Raw genomic sequence first — 9,370 nt, 5'->3', positions numbered from 1 at the left:
CATGCCATCACTGTTTCTCTGCACCTACATTTTCAAGCAACTATTTTCAAGAATGAACCCATTAAGAGTAAAATTAGAAACAAAATATCTGATGAGTACCTTGAGAACTCACTGAGAATTGCAACTGCTTCTTTCAAACCATGTTGAAACTAGTTTCTCAAATACAATGTCAAATATCCCACCAGTTTTATGTTGCCCTCTTCTTTTAATTTTATAATAAAAATATATTTAAAAATTAATGATGTTTTATTACTTAGATATGTACATTTTCTATATTAGTGATCACAAACTCAGAACCTACTCAATGATTTTAAAAGCATATCAAAAGGGGCACAGCGTAACTGGGATTATTATGTGAGGACTTTTTTGTTTATCTGTGGTGGTGGATATGAAAATTATACACAGACTCATTTTTGCTCATCAGTTTTCGTTAGTGTTTACGTATTTAATGTGTGGCCCAAGACAACTATTCTTCTTCCAGTGTGGCCCAGGTCTGACACCCCTGACACAGATACTTTCTTAAGATGTTATTTATTTTAAGACATAAAGGTTTATTAACACTATTTTTAAATGAATTAATGTGAAAACATTTTAAATGTGCCAGGGTTAATTTCTAATATGATGAATATTTCTAGGTAGGATACAACAAAATGAAAGTTTGGGGAGGTCCTCAATTATTTTTAAGGGTGTAAATGGGTCCTGAGGCCAAAAACTTTGAAAACTGGTGTTTAATCTCAATCAGTCTTCCTAACTCTCTGGGAAGAAAAGGAAAGAGGTAAAGGATCAAGGTGGTGGCAACAGGACAGAATAAGATTTGTTCTCTGTTATATAATGCAGTGCAAGAGATGATCCATTCTGGGGTATGAAGAAAATCATGGAATTTCAATTGCACATATTTTACATCATTCTTTGTTTAATTCTATAGTAGATCATACTTTATAACATACACAATAAGCTTTATCATAATTTAGAAATAAATATTAACATGTTGGGGAGAATTTTTTTAAATGCTTTACCCATAAGGTCCATCATTTTTAAAACTTAAAGACAGTTATTGAGGAAGATAGGTTAATTTGCAACAAATTTGTTTTTTGATACCATAAACAACTTATAACATGTCACAAATCACCCACAGTGGATAGAGGGGTGGCCAAAATTCTAAAACACTCTTGAAAAACATTTTACTGTGAGGACTTAATGTAACATATTTTAATAAAGCAAACAAATATCATACCATATTTTTTCAGATTTCAAAAAGGAGAAATTTTGTATAATATGTCAAATGTGTAAAATTTCTGTTGTTTTGTTTGTTCTCCATTTTATCTCTTTGAAGGAACTGTTGCATATGGAAAGGTCATTTATTTGTGTAGACTTTCTGATAATCAGACTTTGTATAAATAATTTTCCATTTTGGTTTGGATTGTTTAATATTATAGCCACTTATTTCTTTTGGGAAAATAAGGAGTCTGCTAGTTGTTACTGCATTATTATATAAATTTCAAACTAAATTTAAGTTTCTTTTATTTCTTTAATTACCCTTAGAAGTTAAGGTAAATGTTTATAATTTTAATAATAGTATTTTTATTTACTCCTTACTTTTTTTTTTAATCATTGTTCAAGTACAGTTTTCTCCCCCCTACTCCCATTCCAGCCCACCCACCCAACCCTCTATTTACTCCTTACTTTTATAAGCTGGCCCCAATATACAGAGCATTTCATGTCACCTACTACTCCACCACTCACACACTCTGATTCCATCCAGTTCTCTGTCTTCACACACTTAATTAATTCCCATTAACAATTCATAAGCTATGGTCCTTCTCCTCAAAGAATTAAGATCTGGTGGAGTGAAATAAACATTGCCCCAAATCACTGGCATGAAAAGAAAATAATGATAAAAAGTCTCAAGAAACATGCAAAGAATGTGCTTGTGGGAGAGACTGGAAGCTACTCACACAATACTCAAAGTCCTCTTCCTCTTAATTCCAGACTCTGGTGTTGTTCTGGTCTCAATGTTCTTAGCCATCCTTGCAGTTATGTAAGGCTTTGATACTAAGTTCACTTGGGGCTGATGTGGCCATGAAGTGCTCTGGTTAATGAAATGAAACCCAAAGTTGAGTTGAATGCCTTGGAAAGCTCTTCGTAGAGGCACATCCTTTTTGTCCTGTTTTTGTTTGTTTCCTGCTGTCTAAAACTTTGAACAAGATGGTTAGAGCTCCAGCAACCACCTTGAATGGTGAAATAATCCAGAATGGAGGCTAGGAAGGAGCAGAAAAATTCAAAAGTCTGAGTCTTTGATGATTGTGGAGTCATTAAAAAAAGTAAACATCTATATTTCTTAGGCTATTAGGCAGTGTGCAAGGATGTTCTGTTATATAAAGTTGAACCTGATCCTAAATAATATCATACTTTTGGAAATTCAGAGAAAAATAAAAATCTCCCATGGGTGTTTTCAGTAGCCTTTGAGCTAAACCTTAAAGAATTTATAGAATTGTTTCATGTGGTCAAGTCAAAGAAATCCATGAAAAAGGAGATTTCAAAGGAGAAGTTGTGTTTGCAATATACCCAATTTAATTAAAAAAGAGCACAGCAGCTTCTTCCTAAGCCTTTGTGCAGCCTCTCCTCAATTAAAAGGCCGTGACCTTCCACATCTCATTCTCCCCTAAGACCTAGTTCAAAATCGACTTCCTCATAATGGCCTTCCCACTGGACACTCAGTAGCAGCTCCTATAGAACCAAAAGCCCACTCACTCATATGCAATCCTGAACAATTTGTTATTCAAGAGGGTTTTTATGTCTTGTGCCAAAATGTAAATAGTCTTTCTGATGTCAGAGAGTGATCTCTAAACCCCAAATTATCTTCATAGTTTTTGCACATTTTACAAACTCAATCATGAAAATGCATAGTTTTCAACTTTCCCTCAAAATGTCTTTATGGAGTGATCTGATCTGATTTACATGCTGATCATATGGCTAGAAAATCGATAAATTAGCAATTCTATAGTGCCTGATAGCTTACAAAGGGTTATGTAGAATTGCTACATAAATAGCAATTCTACAGTGCTTGATGGCTTACAAAGGGTTTCATATCCACTGTTTTATATTGTTTTTGCAACAGTTGTATGAGTTAGGTATCATCCAGGCACTTTATTCAACGAAACTTATTTTGCTTTCACTATTGTGTCAAGTTTAGGGCCTACTGCTGAAGTAGTACTAAGCATGTAAATAAATAGAATGCAATGGAAAAGTACTAACATAGAAGCAGGAGGACTTTAAAGACTGGCAATGTGGCAGCTTTCTGTTGAGATGGACCTGAAAGCTCCAAATAAGGAAAGATAGGTGGACCAAGTTGTCAAGGATGGACAGTACCTGAAAATCAGGAATAAATGGCATACAGACAAACAAAGGGCATATGTGAATGCATAGACCTGACACCACATGGCCCATTTGAGGAACAGCAAATAATTTGCTAAGCTGAAGGGCAGAGGCAGCATGGAGTGAATTTCAAGTAAGACTGAAGAGTTAGCCAGAGGGCAAAGAGAAAAGAGATTGTGCACCAGTTATATTATTTGTTTTATTATATAAGCAAGTGAAGTTGTTAAAGGATTCTAAGCAAGGGAGTTCTGTGGTCTAATTTATAATTTGGAATGTTAGTGCTGAACATATTGTCACAAATTATTCAGGTAAACAACAATAAAATTTTCAAAAGAAGTAATGACACACTAGTGAGCAAAAGTAGTGTTGAGTTTCTGAGCACAGAGGTACATAAATCTACATCTGATTTTGTAAATTAAAAATTGTACTGAAGTGTTAACAATACAATTCAATGCAGCAATGTAAATAAGATTTTTCAAAATTTCAAAACTCTATCTCCTCTCTCAAAAGAAAATACAAAAAGGAGAAAAAGACTCTTGACTCACAAAAGGCAGTTTCTGTTAACAAATCATATATAGCTCCTGTTTTTATATTTTTAGGTTAACTTGTTTATTTATTCTTATACCCCTCCATTAAAACTGAAAATCAATTGTATAAGTCTTCACATACAAAGGACCCATGGACAAAGCCAAAGTGGGGTAGGGTTGAGGGTGGGAGGTAGGAGTCTGTGGGGCAGGAGTGAGTGGTGGGGGAAAATGGAGACAACTGTACTTGAACAATAAAAAGAACTGACATTTTTCTTTCTCAATTGCTCTTTCTTATTTTTAAAAAATACATAAAAATGGCACTTGTATCAATTTCAAATGCCATCAATAGTACTTCATGCAGCAGCAACATTAATCAGTAAAATGTATTTTACCTTGTTTTTAAATCCAAAAATATGCAAAGGTATTTTATGGACTTTCACCCATAAAAGTAGCTTAGTGCACCATGAAAATTTACTCAAGACTCAATAAAGTAAATTAACTGTCTAAGTAAGGCAGCAAAACAAAGTACAGTTTAGGTACTTGCCTTGCCAACAACTGTTTCTATGCTAACATGCTAATGTACTTTTTGGGAAAATGCCAAAGATGATATTATGGACATTTTTCGCTCCCTTCCTGTATGTTCCTAAAAGAAAAAAGTTCCTCTATCTGCACATGTAGAATAAATCTCTTTGCCTCAAAAAAAGTGGAGATAAATTTGTCATACAGTGTGATGCTGTAGGCTTGGAGGAGCTTGTAAATGAATTTTAGCTCTACTATCGGCCAATTGTGAGACTGGGTAAGTTGCTTGACTTCATGTAACCTGTTTCTTTCACAACAAAATGAAGATAATATATGTTAAGAATTAAATAATATGTTCTATATTAAGGGTTTAGCAGTGACTGTCATAGCAATGTATAAAACTGTTACTGTTACTAATGTTTCTGTTACTAAAAATACTTGTTTTCTTACTGCATAATAAAGTCTTTTCTGTTAGGGAGAAAGTACACTTACCACAGAACTCCTGGAAGCACATCATTTTATTTTTCAACATACTATTAAGGGCATATTATGGTATGTCACAGCAGTTAAGAAATCTACCACTATAAAGTTTCAGCCTTAATTTTTGTGCATTTTTGTAACTTCAAGCTCCAAATCAGTTTTAGGTGATCTTAGATTTTTATTACCTACTGGAATATAAGGAAATTATCACACACTGATATACACACACATTCAGGTATCTCCTATTATAAGTTTTTTGGAATCTCAAAATGATTTTTCAAGGGCCATGAGAGCCAAAGATAATTCAACACACTCACAAAAGGGAAAAATATCTGTAAGAACAAGAAGTGTAAAAAAAGTCCTGATATATTGAGCTTATCACCAACAGATTACAACATGATTATGCTTGCTGTGCATAAGGAAACAGTTAAGAAACTCACAAATATCTCTAGAGTATAGGAAACTAGAAATGGTATGAAATAGACTTGAAAAATAACCAAATGCAGTTTGAAGAAATAAAACTTACAAAAATATAATGCAATAAAACTGTAAAATGTAAAATAATTATAAAAATAAATACAATTAAATAAAGTATAAAAATAAAATGTAAAAATATGCTCATTGGACATGTTTGGCAGCAAGCTAGGAACATTAGTACAGTAGGAAAAATTAGAAAACTGAAAGAAATGTCACCAAAAGTATCCAGAAAGCTGCAAAAAGAGATTAAAATGTGGAAAAATAAGAGAATGTAAAAGACAAGAGGATTTAGTGGAAAATTCCAGAAGGAAATGATAATATTTCTAAATTTGTATGTACCTAATTACATAGTTTCAAAAAAAAAAAAAAAAAAAAAAAACAAAGCAAATACTGATAGTAGCAGAAGGAACAAACCCAGAGGAGAGGAATACCCGGAGGTTGCCGCCACTTTCAGACCTCCAGCAGCAGCAGTTGTCTTCTCTACGTAGAAACAGGACTAGGAGATTTAGAATCAAGTCTCTTCTTCCTTCTCCCTCCAGGGAGACTTTTTTTGATCTTCAGCTACATTTCAGCTTCATGAGGAACCTTACCATCAAAGACAAAGGCCAACATGTAACCACAAGGACAGATCCTCAGCCCGTAAATTCCCCTGTACTTATCTCAATATTCTTGCAGTCAAGAAATTTTGATGTGGCGGCTATCTTCTTAAAATATGACAAAATTGTGGATTGATCTGTTCATAAGGGCTTTGTGTTCTTTCAAAATATTAATGAGAGAAATGCCTGGCCTGGTGAGAAGAGGGCAGAACAGTTTGCTGGCCAGGTTTTAGACCTTAATCTGGCCGCAGAGTCCAAAGTGAACCCAGAAAAAGCTGCTCTGAAACAATCTGCAGTGGAGATGTATGGCTCCTCTTCTGACTTGGACTCTGACTTTCAATGGGATTATTATGAAAGAGTGTACAGTCACCCAGCACGTGTTCCTCCTCCTCCTCCTATTGTTCTGGCTGAAGTGCCTTCAAAATGCCAGCGTGTATCAGGAAACACCTCATGAAGGGGCAAAAGTGGCTTTAATTCTAGGAGTAGAGAGCAAGGATCTTCCAAATCTGGAAAGTTGAAGGGAGATGACTTTCAAGACATTAACAAGGAATTGACCAATATAAAACAAAAAGTGGATTCTCTACTGGAAAGCCTGGAAATTTTTAAAAAAGAAACAGAGCAAACAAGGAGAGATGAAGAATAAGTCAGAAGAGGAGCTGAGCAGTAGCTCCCTGAAGAAAGATGATACCAATGCAAAGATGGAGTCTGAGGCAGATGCAGATGATGCTGCTGAGGCGGGGGACCTACTGGATGATGAAAATAACAAAGATTGGGGAATTGACCAGGTGGAGTTGATCAAGGATGATTAAAAAGACACTGAGAAAGGAGAAGATGACAGGGAGAGTGCCAATGGCAAGGACAACTCATTCACATAGTGAAGTTTAGAAATCTTTTCCCATTATTACTTTACCTAGGCACTTGTCTAGGATCAAAATTTTCATCAGATCCTCTCCCCTAGCATCTTCCAGCACATGCTCATCCTTCTCCCCATCCTTGTTCCTGCTATGTTCATTAATTCATACTGCCCTGTGCCTACTACCATTTTCACTTCCTTTGACTCTCCTAGTAGTTGTCCTATCCTGTAATTTTTGCTTTAAGTTTTGATGTCTCTTTATGACTTTATAATAAAAAGGATGCATGGTTTTTATCAACTGTCTCCAAAATAATCTCTTGCCATGCAGGGGGTTCAATTCTTTTCATTCATATATGAGTTCAGTAGTTGCTTCCCTAACTGCTAAGGCAATCTCATTAGTTGAGTGGCACCTGAAAGCAGCTTTGAGTTAGAGGTATATTTGTTAACCCAACATAAGAGTATTCTGTGGGGCTGTTAAACACAAATATAACCAGGTACTTTTGTGCATGAGGGTTGGCATGTCAAATGCATCTTCAGGAAAATAATTAATGTAATAATAGTCTTGAGATTTGCTTTCTAAAGTTGATACTGTGGATTATTTTTTATGAACAACCTGATGTGTCGAGCCTTTTTTTTTCTCCAAATAAACACATCCCTATTAAACCAGAAATTTTAAGGAAAAAATCCTTGTTTTTTAAATAATGGCTTATTTCAAATTCTTTATGACACAGCAAATTCCACAAATCCCCTAGAATGTACCAAATATATTTTTCTTTGAGTCATAGTCATTATTGTGTATACGAACACATGCTAATTAAATTATATTTTGTTGGGGTGGATGTTTTATTAAGAAGACAAGTAACTTTGATGTAGAGTGAAACTCTTTCAAAATTGCTTTTATATCCTAATGAAAAAATTGGGAAATACATTAACCCTTTCCATCAGTGCTCCGTGGTCTAGTTGGTGCCCTATTTTGAGATTTTTGTTGTGTGCTAAAATGTTTCATCCTTAAATAGAAGAGGTTCAAACATGTCAGGATTTTAAGGAAATTAAAATAACTGGATAATAAAACTTATTTACTTCCAAAAAAGGTGTGGTGGATACTGGCCTGCAGTATCCATCTTGGCTGTGAATGTTTGTCAAAACATGCTAAAACATACACAGAGACAACCAAGTCCTGTGGGGAAGTAGAAACAGAATGGCCACTCTCCCTGGTGGGGAGAACACCTCGTTCCCCCTCCAGAGAGGCTTTTTATTGGTTTCATTTGAAATAAGAATTCAGGTAAAAGCTCATTACTCATTACTAGGAAGTAAGGATCAAGCAATAGATAACAAGGAAGTCTGAGGGCCTATTTTGAGTCAGGGTCAAACAGCTGTAAAACTTTAAAGAACTGACTTGTTTCTTCCTTGGGCCCTTATCCTTCAACTGAGAGCATTCTAAACAAAGAAGGTTTCACAGGATTTTACATATTCTTTCTTAGGCCTGATCACCCGGGGAACACGCCCTTTTCAGCACAGAGCTGCACCACCCTGTCATTTTGTCAGGCTTAGGTGGAGCAAGGGAACTAAGGCAACCAAGAGATAAGGAGATTTTCTCCCAGGCAGTGAGGACTCAGGCTATATCACAGCCAAGGAGCAAGGGTCCATCACCCCTTTTGCTGTAGCCCCAAAAGTCCTTTCTTGGGGGCCTCCCATGTGATCGTGCCTGTCCTAGATCATTCCCCCCTTAGGGAATCTTACCCATCATTGACTAACTGACCAAGCTTTGGGGTTCAGTTATGAATGAAGCAGCAGAAGCAGTGCTCCCGCCAGGGACATAAGCTTTTGTCTCCTTGCTGGCTTAGGGTCCAAGGCCACTCCCTCAGCCTTAGCCTTGGGGGAGGGCGGGGGGTCGGGGGTGTGTTACAGCTTCTGATACCAGGCAGGGCAGTTCCCAATAAAAAGGAAAACAATCCATAATTATAGTGAGAGATTGCAATATACCTCCCTTAAATGGTAGATGGTAAATGGTAGAACTAACAAAAATTAAGACTATAGGAGATTTTCAAAATATAATTTAAAAAAATGACTTATACCCATGATATCCTACAATTGTAAAATACATATTTTCCAAGCACACATTGACCATTTAGAACTTTGACTATATACTGTGCCATAAAGTACATGTCAACAGATATCAAAGGACTGGAACCACAAAGTAAAACAGAAAGGGCAAAAGTTAACTTCTGTGGCTTTACCAGTTTTATAGCTTACCAGGGATGGTAATAACATGAATAGCCACTTCATAGTAATTTGTTAAGCTATGTAGCTGTGTTTTATGTACTAATTTATATGATTAATATTTTAATATGAATCACAATATTTTTAAAATAGATCTGAACCATACAAAATATGCTCTCTGACCACAATGTATTTATGTCAAAAAATTGTGCAGAAAATGATAACTAAAAAATTTCTCATATTTTCAGAAATTAAAGAACATATTCTAAATCTCATATGGGTCAAAGAAATATTATACAAGAAATTAGAAAATATTTTGAAAT

At 35.4% G+C, this 9,370-nt stretch overlaps 1 pseudogene; it reads left to right on the top strand.

Annotated features, from left to right (window-relative positions):
* Nucleotides 1–5,954: 5,954 nt before the first annotated feature.
* Nucleotides 5,955–6,849, top strand: LOC114515493 (annotated as a pseudogene).
* The last annotated feature ends 2,521 nt before the right edge of the window (nucleotides 6,850–9,370 follow it).

Source organism: Phyllostomus discolor, chromosome 2, assembly GCF_004126475.2.
Source record: "Phyllostomus discolor isolate MPI-MPIP mPhyDis1 chromosome 2, mPhyDis1.pri.v3, whole genome shotgun sequence".
NCBI classification, from domain to species: domain Eukaryota; kingdom Metazoa; phylum Chordata; class Mammalia; order Chiroptera; family Phyllostomidae; genus Phyllostomus; species Phyllostomus discolor.
The sequence above is the reverse complement of the archived record's forward strand: the minus strand, read 5'-3'. Positions and strand labels throughout refer to the sequence as shown.